This window comes from Narcine bancroftii, chromosome 5, assembly GCF_036971445.1.
Source record: "Narcine bancroftii isolate sNarBan1 chromosome 5, sNarBan1.hap1, whole genome shotgun sequence".
Taxonomy (NCBI): domain Eukaryota; kingdom Metazoa; phylum Chordata; class Chondrichthyes; order Torpediniformes; family Narcinidae; genus Narcine; species Narcine bancroftii.
In genome coordinates, this window is record NC_091473.1 from 56,680,812 (window position 1) to 56,708,035 (window position 27,224).

Here is a 27,224-nt window from a genome sequence, read left to right on the forward strand (position 1 = left end):
GCGGCTCCCTCCCCTCCCTCCCGCCCCGCCAGTGCGGGCTCCCTCCCTCCCTCCCGCCCCGCCAGTGCGGCTCCCTCCCTCCCTCCAGTGCGGCTCCCTCCCTCCCTCCAGTGCGGCTCCCTCCCTCCCTCCGCCCCGCCAGTGCGGCTCCCTCCCTCCCTCCCTCCGCCCCGCCAGTGCGGCTCCCTCCCTCCCTCCCTCCGCCCCGCCAGTGCGGCTCCCTCCCTCCCTCCCTCCGCCCCGCCAGTGCGGCTCCCTCCCTCCCTCCGCCCCGCCAGTGCGGCTCCCTCCCTCCCTCCGCCCCGCCAGTGCGGCTCCCTCCCTCCCTCCCTCCGCCCCGCCAGTGCGGCTCCCTCCCTCCCTCCCTCCGCCCCCGCCAGTGCGGCTCCCTCCCTCCCTCCCTCCGCCCCGCCAGTGCGGCTCCCTCCCTCCCTCCGCCCCGCCAGTGCGGCTCCCTCCCTCCCTCCGCCCCGCCAGTGCGGCTCCTCCCTCCCTCCCGCCCCGCCAGTGCGGCTCCCTCCCTCCCTCGCTCCGCCCCGCCAGTGCGGCTCCCTCCCTCCCTCGCTCCGCCCCGCCATTGCGGCTCCCTCCCTCCCTCGCTCCGCCCCGCCAGTGCGGCTCCCTCCCTCCCTCGCTCCGCCCCGCCAGTGCGGCTCCCTCCCTCCCCTCTCGCTCCGCCCCGCCAGTGCGGCTCTCCTCCCTCCCCTCCCTCCGCCCCGCCAGTGCGGCTCCCTCCCTCCCTCCCTCCGCCCCGCCAGTGCGGCTCCCTCCCTCCCTCCCTCCCGCCCCGCCAGTGCGGCTCCCTCCCTCCCCTCCCCTCCGCCCCGCCAGTGCGGCTCCCTCCCTCCCTCCCTCCGCCCCGCCAGTGCGGCTCCCTCCCTCCCCCCGCCAGTGCGGCTCCCTCCCTCCCCCCGCCAGTGCGGCTCCCTCCCTCCACCCCGCCAGTGCGGCTCCCTCCTCCACCCCGCCAGTGCGGCTCCCTCCCTCCACCCCGCCAGTGCGGCTCCCTCCCTCCACCCCGCCAGTGCGGCTCCCTCCCTCCACCCCGCCAGTGCGGCTCCCTCCCTCCACCCCGCCAGTGCGGCTCCCTCCCTCCACCCCGCCAGTGCGGCTCCCTCCCTCCACCCCGCCAGTGCGGCTCCCTCCCTCCACCCCCGCCAGTGCGGCTCCCTCCCTCCACCCCGCCAGTGCGGCTCCCTCCCTCCACCCCGCCAGTGCGGCTCCCTCCCTCCACCCCGCCAGTGCGGCTCCCTCCCTCCACCCCGCCAGTGCGGCTCCCTCCCTCCACCCCGCCAGTGCGGCTCCCTCCCTCCACCCCGCCAGTGCGGCTCCCTCCCTCCACCCCGCCAGTGCGGCTCCCTCCCTCCACCCCGCCAGTGCGGCTCCCTCCCTCCACCCCGCCAGTGCGGCTCCCTCCACCCCGCCAGTGCGGCTCCCTCCACCCCGCCAGTGCGGCTCCCTCCACCCCGCCAGTGCGGCTCCCTCCACCCCGCCAGTGCGGCTCCCTCCACCCCGCCAGTGCGGCTCCCTCCACCCCGCCAGTGCGGCTCCCTCCACCCCGCCAGTGCGGCTCCCTCCACCCCCGCCAGTGCGGCTCCCTCCACCCCGCCAGTGCGGCTCCCTCCACCCCGCCAGTGCGGCTCCCTCCACCCCGCCAGTGCGGCTCCCTCCACCCCGCCAGTGCGGCTCCCTCCACCCCGCCAGTGCGGCTCCCTCCACCCCCGCCAGCGCGGCTCCCTCCACCCCGCCAGCGCGGCTCCCTCCACCCCGCCAGCGCGGCTCCCTCCACCCCGCCAGCGCGGCTCCCTCCACCCCGCCAGCGCGGCTCCCTCCACCCCGCCAGCGCGGCTCCCTCCACCCCGCCAGCGCGGCTCCCTCCACCCCGCCAGCGCGGCTCCCTCCACCCCGCCAGCGCGGCTCCCTCCACCCCGCCAGCGCGGCTCCCTCCACCCCGCCAGCGCGGCTCCCTGCTCCATCCCGCCAGTGCGGCTCCCTCCATCCCAGGAACTCTGGTACAACCCAGCTAAAGTTGAAACAATCACTCAATGCAAAATAAAAATCGCATTTTCACTCTAATTTCATCTCTCTGTCTTGAAATGACATTTTGATTACCCTGATGCCCCGATTATTACACACAGGAGAAATATTTAGAATGCGGGTCGAGCCCTGGAATTTTTTTAAAGTCGATGTTGGGTCCCGCCTTCAGCGGTGACGTTGCGATGTCCCAGGACTCTGCCAGCCAGCTGACTGCCCAGTGATATTCCACAGCTGTCAGAGTTTTAAAGATCAGAAACACAAAATCACAATCAGATTAATTGTGAAATGTTTATTGTTGAAATGTTAACGACATCAAAACACTAAACAAAAAAAAAACTTATTGTGTCCTTTTTCGATGGCAGGTTTTCTAAATACTAAGTGGCCAGTGAGTGAGCAGCCAGCGTCCGCTGCTCCAGAGCCAGATATCAGGACCACCACCGCTCCGCTGCCTGAGCGCCGCTCTGACCGCCCCCACCCACCCCGCTGCCAGAGGCGCGTTCTCACAGCCGCCATCTCGCTGCCTGAACCCTTCTGTGATCGCCCCCCATCCCGCTGCCTGAGCGCCGCTCTGACGGCTGTCAAGCCGGGGCTCAGGCAGCGGGATGGAGGGCGGTCAGAGCGGTGCTCAGACAGTGGAATGGGGGCGGTCAGAGTGGGGCTCAGGCAGCGGGGTTGCGGCTGGCCAGAGGAGGACTCAAACAGTGGGATGGGAACTGTCAGAGCGGGGCTCAGGCAGCTGGGCTGGGGCGGTCAGAGCGGGACTCAGGCAGGGGCCATCAGAGGGTGGCGGGGCGGGGGCCATCAGAGGGTGGCGGGGCGGGGGCCGTCAGAGCGGAGCTCAGGGAGAGGAATGGGGGGCGGTCAGAGCTCTACACTGAAATGAACTGTATAAAAGTTGGGTGAGCCCCAGTGTATGTGTGTATTCCCAGGGTAAGGGGAAGCACCCAACTTTGCATTGTTGTATAATAAATGTTCTTTGTTCTCAATTTTTGTCTCGAGCGAGATCTGTGACGGTACTTCTGTTTCTCACATGCCCTACCTGGGAGATAGTCAGGGAACCCAGTTAAGTTTAACTAGGTTGCGTCCACCACTGGCTTGAAAATAAAATGGCTGACTGAGTTACTCCTGTGTGTCATCACCTCTTTGCGCACTGCCATCACTGCTGAAGCGTCTGCCATTTGATCAGGAGTCGCTGCCACGGTGGGCGGGGGCAGAGGGCTCATCACGATCAGCGGGGGAAAGGAGTCGCTGTGATTTGTGGGGGCAGAGGTGTCGCTGCCTGGGGTGGGGGAGCATGATTGACTGTGGGGAAGGCAACTGACAGCTGGTGGGGGGGGGGGGGGGAGACTGACCTCCGATAGTTTGCATGATGCGTCACTTACCGAGGGAGCGTGATCCCCTTAAATGGCCGTGTTAGCGATTTACGGGGTCAATTCCTCCCCACCCCAGTTCGAAAGGTGCAGACTCTGCCTGTCCAGTTATTTCTTTTCACACCAGGCAAGATTCCCGCCCTTTGACCCGCCAATTTGGAGGGTTACCTCACACGTACTCAGTGGTACAAAAAGGCTCTGATGTCACTGTACAGATCCACAAGCTTGCTGGTTTAAAAGACACCTTCTATCCTGGATTTGGTTAAATTCCAGGAGGGCGTGGGGAATGAAGGAGGGGGAGGGAGAGAGACAGGGGGTGGAGGGAGAGAGACTGGGGGTGTAGAAGAGTGCACGCTACGTCTCAGGAAGGACAGACTCTGTGCACAACGTGTTACAATCGACCCACTCATACTTGTGTAACCTTTGCTGTAAGATCTCCTACCGGCATCATTTCAACACTCAATCCCTGGGCATACAAACCCCCGCCCATAGGATGAAATCCGAGAGTGATGGAGAAACTTTCCAAAAATTCTGGGGAAACGAATTTCTGAAACATTGATTTCTGGGTTTTTTTTTCCAGGTTGTGGGGTGGGTGTTTGTCCATGGGGGCAGCATGGTTCGGTTTAGCTCACCTGCCTCTGGGTGGGGTGTTTTCTCTCTGTTCTGGGATTCAAAAGCACAGGGTTCCCAAGGCCTGAGGAAATAAGTTTGACACAAAACGACGCACTCTCAATGGGAGTGGTGGATAGAGTAAAGGAGGGGTGGAGATGGGGGGAGAGAGAGAGAGGGGGGAGGGAGGGACAGTGGCATTGTACCATCAGCAAGGCCGAGGCAGTCGAGCATCAGGTTTGATATAGGACATGGGCTGTTGGGTTGCTTTGCAGTTTAACCCTGGCCTTTTTGAGATGGACTGCCATTAGTCTAATAGCCTTTTAAGGCTATCACATATTCAGCCACACTCTTGCCAAACTAAAGAAAAAAATTATTTTATATAATAGACAAAATGGACAATTATTTTTATAAATGTGTACAAATAAATCTGCTTCACAAAACATGCTAAGAGCTGTACAATAACAAAGGATCCATGCCACAAAGCTCTTTGTTTTATCTAGTGCTTGCTGATCTATTCATAGCTAGAATTAGCTTTACAACTGATTTGACCTCAATGCTTACCCGTTTGGTGTTTTCATTACCCACTGAATTATTCCAGTTACCGTCTGATGGGCATTTTCAAGTTCCTCCAATTATCAGAGTTGTAGATTCACTGAGCACAGAAATGGGCCATTCAGCCCATAATGTTCACACACCAATCATTTGTCACCTATCTACATTCTTTTCTTTGGCTTGGTTTCGCGGACGAAGATTTATGGAGGGGTAAAGTCCACGTCAGCTGCAGGCTCGTTTGTGGCTGACAAGCCCGATGCGGGACAGGCAGACACAGTTGCAACGGTTGCAAGGGAAAATTGGTTGGTTGGGGTTGGGTGTTGGGTTTTTCCTCCTTTGTCTTTTGTCAGTGAGGTGGGCTCTGCGGTCTTCTTCAAAGGAGGTTGCTGCCCGCCAAACTGAGGTGCCAAGATGCACGGTTTGAGCCGATATCAGCCCACTGGCGGTGGTCAATACTTTACAATGAATATGATATGTTGAGTTATTTTTTAGAACATTTTGATATTCCGATGATATCCCAGAAAAATCAACAGTTTGGAAGCTCCAATTTCACAAGAAGAACAGCAAAAAGCAATATCCTGCCTACAATCAGGCAAATCTGTGGGACAAGACCGATTTCCAGTGGAGTTCAACAAATTATTTTCTAAACAACTTATTCTACAACTAAACTTAGTACTTTTTGATTCATTTTAAGAAATCACCTCCTTTTAGTGAGGCTGTCATTTCTGTGATATTTTTGAAAAAGGAAAAGATCCTGATAATTGTGTGTCCTAGAGACCAATTTTTTTTTCTCAATGTGGACATAAAGATTTTATCAAAATTTTCAGCACATAGATGAGAAAATATTTTACCAGGCATAATAAATTTTGACTAAATGGGTTTTATTAAAAATAGATATTCTTATCATAATATTCATAGATTAATAAATATCTATTCTCCTTCTATTGACCCTAATTAATGTACTCTTTCCTTAGATGCTAAAAAAAAGTGTTTGATAGAGTAAATGGGAATACTATATGCCACTTTAATAAAATTTAATTCTGGACCAGATTTTATTCAATGGATAGAACTTTTATATGCATCTCCAAGAGCATCAATTCATACTAATTCTCAACAATCAAAGTTTTTAAAATTACAGTGAGGCACAATACAGGATTGTTCGCTTACCCTGCTGCTTTTTGATTTAATGCTTGAGCCACTGGTTGTTGCTATACGAGCAAATAAAGATTTTAGAGGCTTGTTTAGAGGACTTATGGAACATTGGTAATCTCATATGTAGATGACTTTTTATATTTTGTGTCCACTCCAAAGGTATCCATACCAAAGATATTGTCATTATTTACATGCTTTAGCAATTCGCAGGATATAAACTTAATTTTCATAAGAGCGAACTATTACCACTAAAAGGCCCACTTACACTTTATTCAAAGTATTATTTTAAAATAGTGAAAGATCAATTTAAAAATCTAGGTTTCATGATAACTAATAATTTTAAAAACCTCTATAAAGAAAACTTCGTAGCTTTATTTAATCAGACTAAAACATACTCTATGGATGGTCACCACTTTCTTTAACTATGATAGGCCATATTAATTTGATTAAAATTAATATTTTACCAAAATTTTTGTATTTATTTCAATCATTACTCAATTTTTTTTTAAATTCTATATCTTTATTTGACACAGTGGAGTCATCTATTATGTCACATATATGGTAAAGGAAAGAAACCAAAAATAATTAAGAGTTATCTTCAGAACACAAAAAATGATGGAGGACTGTCTTTACCTAATTTAAATTTTACTGTTTGGTGATGAACATAAGGAATATGTTATTGTTCTTACAGTTTTATAATAGAGATGACTGCCCCAATTGGATGAAAATAGAATTGAAATCCCTTGAGAATACTGCCTCACCTCGACATCCCTCTATTCCAAAAATAACAAAGAGTTTAATAATGAGATATAGATTGAAGATTTGAAGTCAATTTAGGATTTTTTTTTGAATTATGGGATTTATATTTATAATGCTATTCTTCTTAATCATTTATTCCAACCCATCATTTTAGAAAAATGGAATCATCTAGGAATTAAAATTTTTAACTATCTTTTTATCCAACAAAATTTTGCATCTTTACAACAATTGATGATGAAATTTAATCTGCCAAAGACATTTATTAAGATATTATCAAATTAGACATTTTATTCATTCTAAACTTTCAGTATTTCCATATCTTCCAAATCTGAATTTCATGGACAAACTTTTTGAATTACAATTTGTACATAAACATATAATATCTGCCATATAAAATATTGAATTTTAAAAACAGTCTCGTTAATTAGGATAAAAACTGGATGGGAGAATGATCTTAATTTGTCTAATTCATAAGAAAACCGGACTTCAATTTTGGCTTTTATCCATGAGTCATCTTTATGCACTAGGCGCAATTTGATTCAATTTAAAGTGGTGCATAGAGTATATTTTTCTAAAGTTAAATTTGCTTGAATCTATCCAGATATCAACTCATTGCTCGACAAATGTAAAAGATTTGAAGCCTCTTTGAAACATATGTTTTGGTTTTATCCCAATTTAGCAGAATATTGGACAGCTATTTTCAGAATATTTTTGCCATTTTTGGATTGATCTAGAACCTTGTATGCTGATAGCAATATTTGGCTTCTCTAGTGATATTTAATGTCTAACTAAAAACAGGTCTTAGCATTACTGGCTGGAAGAGGAATATTGCTTAAATGGAAAGAGGACTTTCCACCACCAAAGCAATGGTTTCTGGATATTATATCCTTTCTAAGTTTGGAAAAAAAAAATCAGACATGATGTTTGAAAGATTAAGATCCCTTTCAATAAGACACGGTTCATTTATAGCTTACTTTCGTAATTGGCATGATCAAGGTGCGGGGATGCAGTCAATGGGCCGTTGAAGTGTGCTTGAATACCAATTTCATCCTTGGTTGGTGGATGGGGTTAGATCTTTATCATCAACTACATCTTTCTCTCTTTTTTTACTATTCACTATATGTTTAGATTGGAACATGAGTCCATGTATTATTATGATATGATACCAATCCAAATGTAAATTATATTTAATTTGTATGGACTTATAATGTATGGTTGTAGGATAAAACTCAATAAAAATAACTTTAAAAGGAAAGGAAAAATAAGGGTTTTAATGTCCATGTTGGGATTGACAATATCTAAGGGTATCACAGTGGCACATTGCCAGAGGCCAAGGTGCATTCCTGATCTTAGGTGCAGTGTTTGTGTAGTATGCACATTTTTCTTGGTTCTTTGGGTACCTTGCATGTTCCAAAGACATGAGGGTTTGTGGGTTAATTGGCCCAAATGTATAAGTGAGTCAAGTTAAGTTTATTGTCATCTGATTGCACAAGTACAACCTGACAAAACAGCGTTCTGTGGTCCTTGGTGCAAAACACACAACCAGACATAACACATGTACAGACAAACAGGACATATATTCATATATATAAATAAATAAATTTTATTGTAAGTATGGAATTGCGGATGGTTAGTGTGAGCAGTTCCTTTGGCCATTCCGCATTCTCACTGCACATGGGAAGAAACTGTTCCTCAGCCTGGTGGTTCTGGCTCTGATACTCATGTATCTCTTTCCCATTGGGAGCAACTGAAAGATGCTTTGCGTGGGGAAGAAGGGGTCTTCTTTGTTTTGACGCGGCCTCTTCAGAAGTCGATCTCGGTAGACCACATTGATAGCGGGAAGAGAGATTCCAGCAATTCCTTCTCCTTATTTGCTGGCCAGGTAATTTGTTTCTATGTACATTTTGTTACTTTATTTCATTTGTAAAATCAGTGGGAGTTGAAGAGAATGGCAAGAAATATTTTTTAAAAAGGGATTTAAAATAGTGTAAATGATTGGCCGATGATTGGCAAAGAGTTAGTCGGTTGAACAATTTGTTGCATATCTCTATAACCCTGAAGTTATATTTACATAATTGGCTCAGCATTCATTTGTAGTTGTTCCTTCTGACCTCAATACAATGACTTCAGCTTGGGATGAAATGGAGTAACGTACAATCTGTCAGCTGCACAAAGATATGGGAATTGTAGAGAAGAAGAAAAATGCAAAAAGAAGTATTACAATGTAGCGGCTCACGGCTGTCGCTGCAGGCTGACATAGAAAATGCCCTTTGAACACAGCAATAGAGTGGGCTGCATGAGGCATCAGCGGCCTGTTCCCATAGGCTACTGCAAAACGAGCTCTGCCATCCAATCGCCAGCGACAGATCGCGAAAAGGCCATTCGGTGCCCAGGGCAGCACAAATCACACCTGTCGATGACGCTGCAACAAAATTGGCTGATCAAGCCAATCGCTGATGCTGGCCGTGAGGACACCAATTAGAGCATGAAGGAACACGGGTCATGCCCGTCAGACACATGGTAGCCTGGGTCTGCCTGACTATATAAAAGAGAGCAGCCAGTTCATTAAATCAGTGTCAACTGCATTCCTTGCTGTGTGTGACTTATTTCTGAGCTTGAACATCAAGAACGACCCTCTAGTCATTCTTTGCTCATTGGAATGACCACAACAAAGAACGTGTACATCATTGCGTCTTTGTAATCAATCGCTGGAAAACTGGAAAGATATTCAAAAATGGTCTTAAATGGATTTCATTTTTAGAAAGTTGGGGCACTTGTACGGCAGTTTAAGATAACGTACAAAGGAAATAGACTGACAGAATCAAATGATCTTATCTGGACATTCTTCATTATTTACATGAGCCATCTCCATAAGGATATTTTTATCTTGTTCTCAAAGATACAAATGTTTGGGATCCATGGTGAACTTATAGTTTAGATTGTTTTCTTTGAACCATTGGAACCTGATGGAAGTTTATAAATTCATAAAAGGCATTTATAAAGTAGGCGGTTAATTTTTTAAATTAGAAATTTTCCAGGATAAAAATGTAATCTACGAGAGTAAATACATTTAAAGTTATGGATTGGAGGGATTAAAGGAGATGTTTTGGGCAAGATTTTTGCACTCCAGTTTTATGTTCCTGGAACAGGTTGCTAGGGTCATAGTAAATGCAGATATGACAGTAAAATTTAAGAGACTTCTACATAGACATGTGTGTATGCAAGGAACAGAGGGATATACAGTGCCCTCCATAATGTTTGGGGAAAATACATTATTTCTTTAATTTGACCCTGTGTTCTACAATTTTATATTTATAATCAAACAATTCACGTGTAATTAGATTTTATTCAAGAATATTTGTATATATTTTGGTTTGACCATGTAGTAATTACAGCACTTTTTATACCTAGTCCCCTCATTTCAGGGCACCATAATGTTTGGGACATTTGGCTTCATGGGTATTTGTGATTACCCAGGTATGTTTAATTGCTTCCATGGTACAGGTATAAGAGAGCTCGGCTTGCTTCGAAGCTTTTGGTCATCTATGGCGTTTGTAGTTGCCATTTCTCCAGTGATGTCACTAGGGTTGGTGTCACCCGGTACAGTAACTCATGGTGTCACCCCCTCCCCCGTGAGTGGGTCTGCGAGGTTCTTTGCATGAGGGGGTCTGCACATGCAAAGATTTGTTGGGCTCTGACAGTCATTTTGGTGTCACCCATCTGATGGTATCACCTGATGCGGTCTGTACCTCCACTCCCCACCACCCCCCCTCCCCGCCACAGTGATGGCAGTGCATGTTTCGACATGAGGACCAGATATGTGCAATGAAATTCAAAGCCATTATGAGGGTGAAAAACAAGAATAAAACAGTAAGAGACATCTCCCAAACCATAGGATTTCCAAGATCAACACTTTGGAACACACTTTCTTCTTATGGATATTCCAAATATTCTTTGACTTTGAATGTCACATCTCTGTTCCTCATATAGAAAAATGGCAACTATGGACTCCAAAGGTGATCAAAAGCTGAGAAGCAAGCCTAACTCTCTTATACCTGGACCCAATGAAGCAATTAAACATACCTGAGTAATTACAAACACCTATAAAGCTAGAAGCCCCAAACATTAAGGTGCCCTGAAATGAGATTACGAATAATAAGAGCTATAACTTCTACATAGTCAAACCAAAATGTAAACAAATAACATTGAATAAAATCTGGAATGTGCACTTTAATTACGTGAATTGCTTTACTGTAATTGTAAAACTGTGGAGCACAGGGCCAAATAAAGGAAAAAAAAGTGTATTTGCCCCAATCTTTATGGAGGGCATTGTATATCACGTGCAACCAGCAGAGTTTCAGTTAATTTAGGCATCATGTTCAGCGCAAACGGATGGGCTCAAGGGCCTTTTCCTTCACTGCACTGTCATGTTCTTTCCTTCCCTGTATGTATCTAGTTTCCTCTTAAAAACTTATTTGCTTTTTACCTGAACTTCTTGCAATTTCAGTTTTTCAGTGCCAATTACCCTTTATCTGTTCAACACCAAAACTCAATGCCCAGGAAGAAGGATGGAAAAGGAGAGAAATATTTTGACCAACTTACAAAATAACGTGCTCCAAACCTATAAATTGAACAGAAGAGGTAAGGGCCTTAGAAGGTGAATGCAGAGTAATGTATGGTTAATATTAATTATGTGCAAGGATGATATGAACCATGAATACACAACATATTGGCCTTTTCCCAGGGTTTGCCACCTTACAAAGTCTGCATGTTGTACAGGAAGAGATTAGATTGTCCACCAAGTAGCCCAATACACTATTTTCCAAGACTTTTAAATAGAGAGATGCTGATAGCTGGACCCCTTCAAAATCTATGACAGTTGCTTATTGCCCCATCGCTTAAATCAATAAGCATTCATTGATCTTCACAGAGCTGTCATGTTTGAGCCATTTTTTGTCCCTCACCTGTCAAATTTTAAATATCTGACCAACTGCATTGTAGAGCTAGTTACAGGATCAATTCCTACATCTTTCAGGCAGAATGCTCCAGACCCCAGCAACAATCTGAATGCAACACTTCACCTCCACTCTAGGCACAGTATCTGCTCATTCAATTCCATGCTTAACATTGCTGACCAATCACCATTCAGCACAGTTTATTTTTAACTAAATTCTATATTCCCATGAAAACTTTTCAGAAGATTTTCATGCTTCAAGGGCACCGTTAACTTTACCATCTCTCATAAGTGAAATCCCTCAATCCTGGAAACCCTCTTTCCTGAATTAAGGGGTTTAGAATTGCCCAAGATTATCCTGTAATGGCACAGTTATCTGTGAATTTTAGCATAATTCCTTTTCCTTAATATTCTAACCATTTATTTATAATTTTTTTTCACAATATTGAAAGTGTGCTAACTTAAGTCCATATATAATCACTCAAACAGACATAAACTACAAGTTTTTTTTTAAAAACTCACAATGATTTTAATTTATTAGCCTTCTTTACAATATTTTTAATAATGATGGAAGGGACAAATTGTTTAATTCTTGTCTACTGAAATACAGTATGATTTGTTTTGTGTGCTATTCAGGCATTCCAACTCACACAGCACACAGTGCAATAATAACAAGTGGAGAAATAAATAAGACAACAATTCCAGGGAGTAGTGCTACAGAAATCGAAAAGTATAAAAACATGATGCAGGCTATTAGAGAAAAGAATGACCAGGAAAGAATGTGCAAGGGTATAATCTTTTTCCAGTGGGAGATCCATTTAAAAGCCTGAAACATAAGGAAGGAAATCATTCTTGAGTTTGGAAGTTTGTGTTCTCAAGGACATTCTACCTGCTGCCCTTGGGAGAGAAGAGAGTGTGACTTGTATGGGATGAACATGTTAGCAATTTTCCCAGCCAGGGAGAGAGACAAAAGGAGTCAATGAAGTGGAGGTTGTATTTTTGTGTTGGCTTGAGCTGAGTTTACCATTCTCTTCAAGAAAGGAGACAAATCCACTTGCAACTACTACAGCAGATTCTCCCTGCTTGCATAGTGGGTCGTGGCAGGTCTTTTTCAATCAGTGGATGAAGGTTTGCTATATCAGCCCCTATCTTGACAATGTTATACAGGAACACAATCAAGAGTGTCCTGTCTGGCTGCATCATCGTGTGCTACGGTAGCTGTAAAGCAGCAGACTGGGTCAATACAGAGGGTCATCAAAACAGATGAGAAGATCGCTGGTGTTTCCCTTTCCTCCATTGACAACATTTATCAGGAGCATGACTTAAATTGGGCTCAAAGAATTGTCGAGGACCCAAACCAACTTGACCCACTACCATCAGGAAGGAGGTACAGGAGCATCAAAATCAACACTGCCAGGCTGAGAAAACCTCTTCCCACAGCCTGTGAGATTGATGAATCCTGTAGCCTTGGGTGTCTTAAAAAATTAAATGAGTAAATTATTCCAAACTATTTATAGAGCATAGAAATCTACAGCACAGTAAAGGCCCTTCAGCCAACTGTGTTGTGCCAACATAATAAATTAATAACAACTTCCCCACAGCATAACCTTCCATTTTACTCAGTTTCATGTACCTATCTAATAGTCTTTTAAAAGATCCTATTACACTTGCCTCCACCATCATTGCCTCCACCACTATCTGTGCGAAAAACCTACATCTTATATCTTCCCCTGTACTTACTCCCAAGCACCTTTAAGCTATGCCCCCTCAGGTTAGCCATTCTAGCCCTGAGGAAAAGCCTCAGTCCACCCCCACGATCAATATCTTATACAGCTCTATCAGGTCACCCCTCATCCACTATCGCTCAAATTAGAAAAGACCAAATTCACTCAAATGGTCCTCATAAGGCATACTCAACAGTTTAATCCAGGCAGCATTCTTGTAAATCTCCTCTGCTCCTTCCCCATGGCTTTCACATTTTTCCTGCAATGAGCTGACCAGAAATGAACACAATATTCCAAGTGGAGTCTAACCTAGGTCTCATCAAGGCCTGCAACATTGCTTCACAGTTTTTGAACTGGATCCAAACACCACATACTTTCTTAACCACAATGTCAACCTGTGTAACAACTTTGATTGGCCTGAGGGCTCGGACTCCAAAATCTCTCAGTTTCTCCACACTACTCAAAGTCATCCTATTAACATTGTAATCTGCCTTGCACTTTGATCAATTGAAATGAACCACCTCATATTTTCCTGTGTTAAACACCATCTGCCACTTCTCAGCCCAGTTATGAATCCTATCAATGTCCTATTGTAATCTCTGACAACCCTTTAGACTATACCACCACCTACTTTTGAGTCATCACAAACTTAGTAACCCACCCTTCCACTTCCTCATCCAGATAATTTATAAAAATCACAAAGATGTGGGACCTCAGAACAGATCACTGTAGAACTGGTCAATGAACTCCATGCAGAATACAAACCATCTGTACCCACATTCTGCCTTCTCTGGGCAAGCTAATTCTGTACCCAGAAAGCAAGACCTCCTAGGATTCCATGCCTCACTTTCTGAATGAGCCCCTTCAAATACATTATTGAAATCAATATAAACCACATCCACTGGTCTACCTTCATTAATTTTTCTTGTTACATCCTCAAAAATTCAATCAGGCTCATACTTATTTTACTTTTTTTTTGGAGGTGTGTGATTATTTTGTGCTCTGTGTGTGTGTGTGTGTGTGTGTGTGAGTGTGTGTGTGTAAGTGTGTGTGTGAGAGTGTGTGTGTGAGTGTGTGTGTGTGAGAGTGCGTGTGTGTGAGTGTGTGTATGAGTGAGTGTGTGTGTGTCAGTGTGAATATGTGTGAGTGTGTGTGAGTGTGTGTAAATGTGTGAGAGTGTGTGAGAGAGTGTGTGTGAGTGTGTGAGTGAGTGTGTGTGTGAGTGTGTATGTGTGAGAGTGTGTGTGTGTCAGTGTGAATATGTGTGAGTGTGTGTGAGTGTGTGTAAATGTGTGTGTGAGAGTGTGTGTGAGTGAGTGAGTGTGTGTGTGTGTGTGTGTGTGTGAGAGTGTGTGTGTGAGTGTGTGTGCGTGAGTATGTGTAAGTGTGTGTAAGTGTGTGTGTGAGAGAGTGTGTGATTGTGTATGTGTGTGAGAGTGTGTGTGTGAGAGTGTGTGGGTGAGTGTGTGAGTGTGTGTGAGAGAGAGTGTGTGTGTGAGTGAGTGTGTGCGAGAGTGTGTGTGTGTGAGTATGTGTGTGTGTGAGTGAGTGTGATTGTGTGTGTGCAAGTGTGTGTGTGCGAGTGTGTGTGAGTGAGTGTGTGTGCAAGTGTATGAGTGTGTGTGTGAGAGTGTGTGTGTGAGTAAGTGTGAGTGTGTGTGTGAATGAGTGTGTGCGTGAGTGTGTGAGTGTGAATGAGTGTGATTGTGTGTGTACGAGTGTGTGTGTGAGTGTGTGTGAGAGTGTGTGTGTGAATGTGTGTGTGTCAGTGTGAATATGTGTGAGTGTGTGTGTGAGAGTGTGTGTGTGAGTGTGTGTGTAAGTGTGTGTGTAAGTGTGTGTGTGTGAGTGAGTGTGTGCGAGAGTGTGTGTGTGAGTATGTGTAAGTGTGTGAGTGTGTGTGAGAGTGTGTGTATGAGTGTGTGTGAGTGAGTGTGTGTGTGAGAGTGTGTGGGTGAGTGAGTGTGTGAGTGAGTGTGTGTGAGAGTGTGTGAGAGTGTGAGTGAGTGTGTGCGAGAGAGTGTGTGTGTGAGTATGTGTAAGTGTGTGTGAGTGAGTGTGATTGTGTGTGTGCAAGTGTGTGTGCGCGAGTGTGTATGTGCAAGTGTATGAGTGTGTGTGAGAGTGTGTGTGAGTAAGTGTGAGTGTGTGTGAATGAGTGTGTGCGAGAGTGTGTGTGAGTGAGTGTGTGTGCAAGTGTATGAGTGTGTGTGTGTGAGTAAGTGTGAGTGTGTGTGAATGAGTGTGTGCATGAGTGTGTGCGTGTGAATGAGTGTGATTGTGTGTGTACGAGTGTGTGTGTGAGTGTGTGTGAGAGAGTGTGTGTGTGAATGTGTGTGAGTGTATGTGTGTGAGTGTGTGTGTCAGTGTGAATATGTGTGAGTGTGTGTGTGTGAGTGTGTGTAAGTGTGTGTGTGAGAGTGTGTGTGTGAGTGTGTGTGTGAGAGTGTGTGTGTGTGTGAGTATGTGTGAGTGTGTGTAAGTGTGTGTATGAGTGTGTGTGTGAGTGTGTGTGAGAGAGTGTGTGAGTGTATGTGTGTGAGAGTGTGTGTGTGAGAGTGTGTGTGTGAGTGTGTGGGTGAGTGAGTGTGTGAGTGTGTGTGTGTGAGTGTGTGTAAGTGTGTGTGTGAGAGTGTGTGTGTGAGAGTGTGTGAGAGTGTGTGTGAGAGTGTGTGTGTGAGTGTGTGAGTATGTGTGAGTGTGTGTAAGTGTGTGTGTGAGTGTGTGTGTGAGAGAGTGTGTGAGTGTATGTGTGTGAGAGTGTGTGTGTGAGAGTGTGTGTAAGTGTGTGTGAGTGTGTGAGAGTGTGAGTGAGTGTGTGTCTAAGTGTGTGTGAGTGTGAGTGTGTGTGTGCAAGTGTATGAGTGTGCATGTGTGTGAAAGCGTGTGTAAGTGTGAGTGTGTGTGTGAGTGTGTGCGTGTGAATGAGTGTGATTGTGTGTGTACGAGTGTGTGTGTGAGTGTGAGAGTGTGTGTGTGCGAGTGTGCATACTGTGGTCAAGAGAAACGCTGTTTCATTTGGTTGGATATGTAGAGTCATAATAATAAACTTGAACTTAAATTATTCTTTAATTAGATTAATTCTCCCTGTTATTGCATCTGACCACTAGGTGGCACCATCCCCATATTGCTTGTCTTACTCCAAACACAAAGTTCCAATTCAAACGCACAAGAGACTGCAGGTGCTGGAATCTTCTTGTGAACTGTTTGGTTAATAATTTAGCAATAGACTCGCCAAAGTAAAAAGACAGCTATGGTATTTTTTTGTGAATAAGTACTGACCAAACTATGCAAATAAATGCATTCTTCTTCTTTTCTTTGGCTTGGCTTTGCGGACGAAGATTAATGGAGGGGTAATGTCCACGTCAGCTGCAGGCTCGTTTGTGGCTGACAAGTCCGATGCGGGACAGGCAGACATGGTTGGAGCGGTTGCAGGGGAAAATTGGTTGGTTGGGGTTGGGTGTTGGGTTTTTCCTCCTTTGTCTTTTGTCAGTGAGGTGGGAATTCACAAGCAGCTAAAAATAAGTGGCTAAATATTTTGGAAGCCACTCACTGAGGGCATTACAACACAGTGTAATGTTTTCCTTTTGATAGAAATACTGCTGAGTATTCTTCATCAGATGACTAAGCTGTGGAAATTTTCCACTCATTCCCCAATTTGTAACAACGAGGATCAACCACTTTTCTTTTCTCCGACTGGATCAGTGGGGCTGAGAGGTCCTCTCATGTCAACAACAGGGGAGCAGACACTCAGCCTCACTGAAACTTGCCAGGACTTTTCTTCCACAGCAAGTAATTTCACTGCCTCAACCTATCCTCACATTTTTTTCTTCCTTGTGCTCTAATGTATCCATGCTGTATTCAGAATTTTAAAAAAATATAGTCGTACAAATTAATTGAGAGCAAACCCATTAAACCATTTAGTTTTATTTTTTCTACAATGGAAGCATTACACTATATTTCCATACCTACTGCTGAGGGACACTACTGTAAAATGAACAATTCAGTGACAATAATCCTTTCAGAGTTGAGTGTGCTGTTTTAAAGCTGGAAACTATTAGATAGTGAGTGTGTCAGATATATATATATATATATATATATATATATATATACACATATTTATCTACAGGACGCATTGGCAAATGCACTTCTGGTATTTAAACTGACAGACATCTGCAGTTCTGCTTCATTAACACAGAAGTAGAGTTTGCAATTAGGCTACATCATCACACAGAAGAGCTGATGCACTGCTCAGCAAGAATTGGCTGCAGCGTCTCCAGACCAGAGAAAGCCTCATAATGAGCAAGGGTAATGCTTGGTTGAAGCCAGCAGGGACCCAGCTTGACTCAACAGTAGGGCAAGGACACAGAGAAAAATTGATGGTTTCATTGTCATTTGAACTTCCAGCATTGATCGCCTATATTTCTGTGAAGAATGGTCATCAGGACAAGGTATGACTTCCCGGCACCAGCAACATGTGAAATATAGTCACTGAGGACAATCAGCTTTTCTGGAACTTTACATCCAACAAGAAAGCAGAAAAGCCTAAAAAAACACCTGAATTTTATGTAAATATCTGTTTCTCCTTTTCTCATTTGGGTATTCTAGAGCAGAGAGAAATTAAGGTACAGGTACTTTGTCCCATCGAAGTAATGACACAGATAATGAGGGTGTTTTAGAACAGAGAGATATAGGGGCACAAGTACATTGTTCCATTAAATGGAGACACAGATAATCAGGGTGTTATAGAACAGAAATACATAGGGATACAAGTACATTGTTCCATGAAATTATGACACAGATAACCAGAATGTTGTAGAACAGTGAGATGTAGTAGGGGTGCAGGTGTATTGTTCTTTGAAAGTGGTAACATAAGTCATGAGGGTGATTGAAGAAAGTATTCGGCAAACTTGCTATCATCATTCAGGGCATTGAGAACAGAAGTTGAGATATCCTATTACAGATGGACTAGACATTGGTGAGACAATGCTCAGAGTATCCTATGCAGTTCTGGTCACCCACCTATGGGAAAGATATCAATAAGCTGGAAATATTGCAGAAAGGATACACAAAAAAGGATACCAGGAGTGGTTGTTTGAATTATAGGGAGAGGATAGATAGGCTGGAACCTTTCTCCCTGGAGTGTAGGAGGAGGAAGGGGGGACCTTTTGAGGGATTTTTAATGATGAGAGGCTTTAAATCAGGTAAATAGGCATAGTTTTTATTCCAGGGTAGTTGCATCTAAAGCTAGACAGAATCACTTAGGGTGAAAGATTTAAAGAAGTCTGAGGGCCTCCAAGTCAACCTTTTCATGCAGATGTTGGTGAGAATATGGAATAAGATGCTAGAAACAGGTGGGTAAAATTCGGTAAAACCCTGTTATCCAGAATTAAAGCAACCAGCAGCTACAAAGAAATGGCAAAAAAAATCGAGGAAGATACATAAATAAAAAATTTAAATTAACAATAAATAAAAATTTAAAATTGTAAAAGTAACTGTTCTCTGAAGTAACACAGAAACCTTTGGTAAAGATGGGAGCAAATATTCAGTGGGGAGCCTTGGTTGAGCTTTACTCGTAGCAGCTGTTTGAAAAAAAGCTGTGTTTGAATTAAATGATGTTAACCTGGATGAAGAGCTGGTTGATGTCACTTGATGTTAGGGTGACTCCCTTAAAAAGTCTAATTATCCCTGCTTGGTAAAAGTTTTTATTGGTATATTACTAAGTATATTAGGAAGACATAATCTGTAAATTTGGGGGGGGAGGGTGTGGATAAATTACAATGTTATTGTTCATATTTTGGGCAGATCTGTGGAAGGGGAGGAATCTGCAGATTCAGTGATGGTAAAATGTTTTCAAAGAATGTGACTGAAAATAAAGTAAAATGCTTTAAGGTTTATATATTCAAGTAAGTGAAGTTTGTTCAGTGTAAGTACAGGCAGTTTTTGTCTTTAAACTGTTTATTCTTCATGCAGGTGTAATAGTGAGTCTCAAGCAACCAGACAACTCATTTATATGGCATCTACAAATTTTTGTAGGTGCTGGAAATCAGGGATTTTTACTGTTGTAATGGTTAAAAGACATTTAGACAATTACGTGGATAGGAAAGATTAAGAAAGATACGGGACGAACACAGGCAAATGGAACTAATTTGGGAGACAATTTGTTGGCATGGACAAGTTTGGCTGAAGGGCCTGTTTACGTATCATAAAATTCAATGACTTTATGACACATTTGAACAGTAAAATCATTGCCAAACTAATAAAGACATTTAGCTCCATTTTTCAGAAAATATCGACAAATTAAAGACATTTTGAGGTGAGAGGAGATGCTTAGTTCTTAATTATTTTTAAAGATGAAAGGATATGAGATGGTAATGTTAGGCCTTTGATGTTTATAATTTGTAATATTGTCACCTGTGTTAGCATTATGTTCATGATCATAAATCAATTTTGGAAAGGATGGCATATCATTTGGTTGTAAAATATCTCAATAATAAAGTAGTGAGGTTTACATAAACCTTTAAACATTAATATTCACAGCTTATTATATATGCCTTTATTGCACGAATGGTGTGCAGTTTTCAAAGGCTAAACTGCCCCAAACCACTTTGTGATCCAAAATGCAGGATTCAATTTCATTGAATCACTGAGACGAAGATCGGGTGGCACAGTTAACGCACCATTATTACAGCGCGTGACCCAGATCCAAATCTAGTGCTGTCTGTGAGGAGTTGGTACATTCTCTCCCTGACCATGCGAGCTTCCTCCCTTCCCATGCTCCAAAGATGTATAGGGTTAGCAGGTTAATTTCTCACGTGAGTACAATGAGAAATTTCAATTCAATGACATCAATTTGTTAAACATAGAAACATAGAAGATAGGAGCAGGAGTAGGTCATTCGACCCATCGAGCCTGCTCCGCTATTCAACGAGATCATTGCTGATCTTAAAGTTCAGTACCCCGTCCCCGCCTTCTCTCCATAACCTTTAATACCCTTATACTGAAGAAATAGATCTAATTCCCTCTTAAATATATTTAATGAATCTGCCTCTACTGCCCTCTGTGGCAATGAATTCCACAGATTCACCACCCTCTGGGTAAAGAAATCTCGGTCCTAAATGGTTTGCCTATTATCCTCAAACCATGGCCCCAGGTTCTGGATTTTCCCATCATTGGAAACATCCCATCTGCATCCAGTATCTGTTGTGCTTGGGAAAGTATCAGGTTCAGTGGGTTCACAGAATGACCAATCTGGAAAGAAGTGTTACAATCAAAGGTAGCTTTATTGAACACACAAGAAACAAACAGGGGAATACGTCAAAGAATACTCAATTACTGAATAGCTATATAGATATTCACATTGGACCCAGGCTGGACTCTAATGCCAGTGGCTGCTTACCTCACCACACTCTCCTGCATGTGTACACACTTCACAGGCGGGACTTTCAAACACGTTCCCAACTACCTGTACCAATGAGGGGTGCGGCTCTCTGCAAGTACCTATTTATCACAGTACTACGGCACATCTTACCCGCAACTACTTCAGCGATGATGACAGGAGTGACCTGGCATGGAGTAATGTCCATCTTTTGGACCAAGAAGCAGAGTGAAATAAATGTGGCATGATTTGATATTTTATATTGTTCTGAGCTGGGCAACTGGCCATTGATAACACTGAATCGTTTAAATGAGCCAACGTTAAGGTGGCTGGAGACCAACCTTGATTGAGAGGTGATGCAACTTCCAATTAGGTTTCAAACAGGAGGTCACATGATCCTCCGCAATCCACAATGTTCCTGATAGGGAGGCCACATGTTCCTCCACGATCCACATATAACAAAATCCCAGGAGAACATTGCACCAACATTGCCCACAATTTTGCAGGAGTGATGATAACATTGACCTTCATTACTCTGCATAACAGACAGTGACTTTTGGATTTTGAATTGCTTATTGGTTTGACAGGGAAAATTTGAAGTTGCTGTCAGTAATTTGTCTCACCCACATGGAATTTATTGATTGGTTTAATCTGAGCATTGCAGGCAATGTCTACATTTTTTTGGCTCATTGCTAATTTCCTTTGTGAAGATGGTGGAGAACAGTCTTCTTGAACAGATGCTAGCTTCTGGTGAAGATAAACCCATGGTGATATTGAGGAATGTTGTGAGTGGAGGAAATGTGGCCTCTCTACCTGTCTGGAAAGTGTGGTCTCGTGTCTCCCCCATCTGAAGCTTATTCAGAAATCACATTACCTGTCAATCAAGCTTGGACTCCGGCCACCCATTAGTGCTCACCTTGCCATTGGCTAATTTAAATCACCTAGGATTATTATTGGCTAGAACCACAGATTAACACTGTATATAACACCAATGCACAGCATATTCCCTCTCTCTGCCTCATGGTCCAAGCCCTGGACATTGCTGCATGCTCAGTTGCTTCTGTGGACATCGCTGGAAATGTTGCAGGTAAGGTGTGCACTACAATGATGCTGAGCTGTAGTATTGTGATAGATCAATACTTGTGGGGAGCTGCACCCCTATTAGTCAGAGAACTGGATGTTCCTGTTTGTAGTGTGTATACTCAAGTGTGTGAGCATGTCAAGTTCATTATTGTTGAAGTCCAACCTAGGTCCAAGGTGAATGCCTACATCATTGCTGAAGTGAAATAGCAATTGAGTACCAGTTAACATTCTCCCGTTTGTTTTCGTGTGCTCATTAAAATTACATGTGATTTTAACACTTGTGTCCAGACTTGTCTGATTCCCTACACCCTCCGGAACCTGTTCAGGCCAACACAGTTCAGACCCTGGACATTCAGCCTGCCATGCAGGTCAATGTCCCACAGAAGCCAACAATGACGCAACCAGTGCTGCAGTGATCATAGTGGCGGATAAAGTCACTGGAACGGCTGAATCTGTGAACTATGTAAGACTGCACAACTGGCAATGATGGACACTGTCCCACTTCATCCCTCTGGACTTTATCTAAAAAGAAGGGGTGACTGTGGTGGAATAGGTATTGCATGCATGACATTACCATACTGTACAGGTTGGCCCACCTCCGACCCTGTAACTCCGCCCCATAAGATTCCCAATAAAGGCAAATAGCCCTAGTCCCCTCCCTCCATATCAGCCTTGGATCCAGGCCAATAGCATGTAAAGACGTGCCTGCAATTTCAGGTAATTAAAGTCTTTAATCACTTGCTTCAAGCCTGCTAATGGTTATTGATCGCATTACCCACAGCACGAACACAAACTCAACAGTCCCAAATGGACAAGCGGAAGCACCTCCAAACTGTGTTAAAATTAAATAAATACACAGAAGGAATCCGAAAAAGTTATCCTACTGCTTCTTTGACTGTGATGTACAGCTGTCAACAAGCGAGTTTCCACGACGGCAGAGTCAATGATATCACTGTGATTCTCAACAAATGACTCTACCAGCATATTCATAGGATGTTCTACTCTAGGATTAGAAGCCTGGACCCCTCTGTGGCCGATGCTTAGACTGATGGAGGTGGATTGCTGTCAGTGGCCTACACTTGGCATTTCCAACAGGGCCACCATATTGTTTTCATTATGCTCCAAACAGAAGAGGGATATTTGGACTGTTTTCTCTCCAAATATTCCAACAATGTCAAATTCAATCCAAACATCTATTTTCTGTTGACTAAATGTAGCAACTACTATCCATAAAAAAAGCCACTTGGAGACTAATGTGCTCTTTGCTTTGATACATTCAAGGAACTCATGATGAAGTCCAGATGAGTTTTAAAATGGTTTGTAAACATAAAAGGACTCGTAACATCCATGTAACATTCTTAAACTTTTTAACGGTTATGATACATGTTTAATGGCCAGTCTCTTTACCGTAACGTTCAATCTCCTCTGTAATGGTCAACAGAAAATATTGGAGCCTCACTCACCCACCGTCTATCTCTCCATTAGTCAATGCAGGTTGCCAACTCTCTAAGCCTACCAACTCCTGCGCATGCGCCAACCCCAAAATCCATAGTGCACGCTCACTGGAAGATACGGAATGCACACAGCCTATGGACCCCGGGGTGCTGCCGACACCCATAGCCCAAATGACAGTGGTAAGTTATTTTGTTCAATAATGCGATCATAATTTGAAATAGATTCACCAAGCAAATGAGCTCTGTGAATCCAACGTGCTTAACATTTAATGGTCTAGTTGCAGTTGTAACATTGAAGTTGCAGCAGACAGTTTGTATATGCAAATTCCCAAAACAATTTGATGATGAGAAGTAATATATTTTAATAAGCGCCGAGCACTGGAGGTAGGACACTCAGCATCTCTGAAGGGCATTTGTTTTGCTTCTCTTTCTCCTATTGTTAGAGGCACGGGCAATGCTCATGGCGACTCAATTTGTCTTACGGCTTATAAAAGTTGAAGGATGCCGTGTATATTACAGTTTTATGTATTATTATGTATGACTATAAAAGGAACCTTGACCTTGAGATCCCTTCCATGTCCTTAAGATATATTTATTAATTAGCCGATTAATTATTAGGTTTCGTTCCATTTTCCAAAATTTGCAGTTTCTTGCTTTTCTAATTTTAATTAACGGTAAGAATGAATAAACAGACAATTGGCTTCTGCTGTTCAGTTGTATGATCAGCAATATGACTGAACTTCTATCCCTCACCACATCTAAAGAAGCAACAACATTAATCAATTCCCTATTTAATTTATTCCACTGACAACTATTGAGCAGTGATAAACTTACATTGTCCATTACTTTCGTGAAGAAGCAATCCTAGGGAGATGGATGATTATAAAGTCCAATTTATGAGAACTTCACCGAACTTTTCAGTGAATTATCTAAATGCATTTGGACCAAAAAGAAAACTGCTGGAGAAAATCAGTAGGTCAGACAGCATCCATGGATAATAAGAGATAGTCAATATTTCAAGTCAAGCCCCTGCATCAGTTATTGCCTGACCCATTAATTCCCTCACAGATGCTGCTCAACCCACTGAGTTCCATCAGATGTGTGTTATTTTTGCTCCAGGTTCCAGCATCTGCAGTCTTGTTTGTTTCCATCCCAATGCACTTGTATGGTGGGTGTGAAACAAGAACATCTACACACACTGCGATTGCAGTGAAATTAAATTAAATTTTGACAAAAAGCGCAGTAACAGGCCCTTCTGGCCCACAAGCCTGTGCCGCTCAAATTCATCAATAAACCCACGACCCCTGTACATTTTGAAGAGGAGGAGGAAACCAAGGTACCCAGAGGAAACTCATGCAGACACGGGAAGAGTGTACAAAGAGGGCGCCAGATTCAAACACAGGTCGCTCATGCTTTAATAGCATTGCGCCAATCGCTACGCTAACCATGCTGAAGAAACTCAGGAGGACTCACAGCATCCTCCTGTCTGTGTCTACCTCTGGCCTCTTGGCTGTTGTCCTGTTCTCCCTCTGCCTTCCCTTACTTCCCTCCTCCCCCCCACCATTTTATTCAGGTACCTCTCTGCCTTTGTGACTCCAAATTTTGTGACTTGTTCATGACAATAAATTTTGTCTCTGACTTTTGCTCATACCCTGACAAAGGGCTCGGATTCGAAAGGTTGGTTCTATACAGCATCTTATTTGCCTCCCATGGACACTGCTGAATTCCTTCAATTTTGTGTTTTTTTGCCAGTAGGTGGTGCTGCCTTCAGATTTACCTCTGCAGTGCAGAAAACAGAATCAGAACATGGGGATTAAATGGGATGGGAATGGTGTGAAAAGAAAGTCAATTATGGTTTTTAGACTGCAGGCATGTAACCGCACAATCAAGGAATTTTGCTGCTACACAGGCAGTCTAAAAAGGAATGTGCAGGAATTCCTGCACCTCAATTTATCCTGCAGGACCCCTACAACATTTTGGAGGAAGCCTGCAGTGTAAATCATACTGGAAAAATTCGTTGACTCTCCTGCACATCCAACCACCAGGACTGCAACATTCAGGTACTTGCAGTCTAAAAAAGGTGCCAAGTGTGAATGACTATGTGGGCAGTAACTATGTTAATTTTTTTCTGAGATTTTTCTAACATTGCAGTCTAAAAACTATAAATGTTACCAAAATGTATTAAACTGCTCCATTTGATTAAATTTATCCCCCATCAAACAAGAGGGATGGGAGAACTTGTCTGAGTTTTTCAAGATAATTCAATTTCAATTAACTTCATATTCAGCTTCTGGGTTGACCTTCAGTATGATGATCACATTTCTACATAAAAACAGATGCAGCATGTATGTAGAATTTACACAGCAGCTGTTACAGTGCAGCGTTGCTCTGCAAATAAAATGCATTGCTGTGAAACATAGTTATATGTAGTGCCCTCTGTTCCTGGCAGCAACATCGAAGAAAATGGGAGTTTCTCTACTACGTTCTCACAACTATGCACCTTCCCAACTAGGTTCTCCCAACTCTGGAGATTCCTAATAACTATGGAGTTCCCCAACTATGTTTTCCCAACTATGGACCTTCCATTCTAGGGTCTCCAAACTGTGGATATTCCCAATAAATTCTTCTAATTAAGTATCTTCCCAACTATGTTCTCACAACTATGGACCTTCACATATAGGGTCTCCCAACTGTGGAGATTTCCAACAATGTTAGCACAACTATGGACCTTCTCAACTAGGTTCTCCCAACTGCGGAGCTACTCATCTAGTATCTCCCACTGTGATGATTTCCACCTATGTTCTCCCAACTATAGAGCTTCCTAAGTAGGTTCTTCTGACTGTAGAGCCCCCAACTAATTTCTCCCACTATGGAGCTTCACAACTAGGTTCTTCTCACTATGGAGATTCCCATCAATGGCAACCAACCATGGATACTGAATTGGGAATAAACAAATAGAATAGGATGTAGGTTTAAGAATGAGTGAGATCATGGGAGTGCAAAATAGAGAATAAAAAGGAGAAAAAGGGAGCGAGAATAAGAATGTGGTGAGAGAAAGCAAGATAGAAAGAACTTTACTGTGCAGCTAGATACCACCTCTTGAAGATACCTACTACATCAGAGAAGCCCCAGGAACTATATTCATGTGATTCTTACATCATAGAACCTTTCACTCAGATAATGAGCCAACAATTCAAAGAAAATTAGGATAATGTTAAGCACAACTTCTTTTATGCTCCTGTTGCCAAAGCAACAGGAAGATCTTCAGCTTCAGTCACTCAACCCAATGAACCAAAATGGGAGCATGGGTGCCAGCTCTTCACACATACCCCCACATACATGATATGCTTCTATTCACTGTGACAGATGCAAGGAATGAAATGTTTCAAAAAGGCCACTTTATTTCAAGCACTGATCTTCCAGTGGCCCAAAGCACTCTCTGAATAAGGATATTAGTTCCTTAAAGATCAAGTCGGAAGAGGCACTAGCTGTGCTCTTTATGCCCTTAATTAACCAAGAACCGCTACTGTGATAATTAGCCTGTGTTGCCATGGAGATTGGATAATGAGCTGACTAAATCCTTTTCTACCCTTTTTAGAAAGATGCAGTTAATGCTACAACTCTCGTTTATTGCCTTTTATCAGTTCATTTCCTGCGACTTGCATGAAAGATTACTGTTGTTTTGCATTTTGTTGTATTTCTGTCATGCTCCCTCCTGCCACAGTACTTGTTGGACACACTTAAAGAGATAACAGCATTAATACTGCTCTAATTAACAGTGCTGAGGCGCTTGGTTAAACTGCAAACTTCTTTACATTTTCCTTGAGATAGAGATAATTTCCACACAAAATTTTCACGCCTGGCATCAGCGGAAAATGGGACAAAATATAATCCTATGTATGAGAGTGATGCCACGACCGGATACAGTCATTACAAGGGTCGCTACCCACATTTATCCTCGTACAGTTCAAGCAGTGGAGAGGCATCTGCCAACTTCAGCAGTGATGAGATCCGACACGTCTACCGGGACCAATGCCTGAAGAGGGCGCACAAAATCATTTTTCCATAAATGGTTATATGGTTATGGTTATATCTGACTCGGTCCATGTTGCTGGGAATCCAAAAGTTGTTGGGTTCTCAACTACATTG

General features: G+C 43.7%; 1 protein-coding gene across 8 annotated transcripts in view; it reads right to left on the reverse strand.

The window, feature by feature from the left end:
• LOC138763404 (acyl-CoA-binding domain-containing protein 6-like) overlaps positions 1–27,224 on the reverse strand; it is a 552,989-nt gene that overhangs the window by 271,134 nt on the left and 254,631 nt on the right. The gene's annotated exons all lie outside the window — the stretch shown is intronic.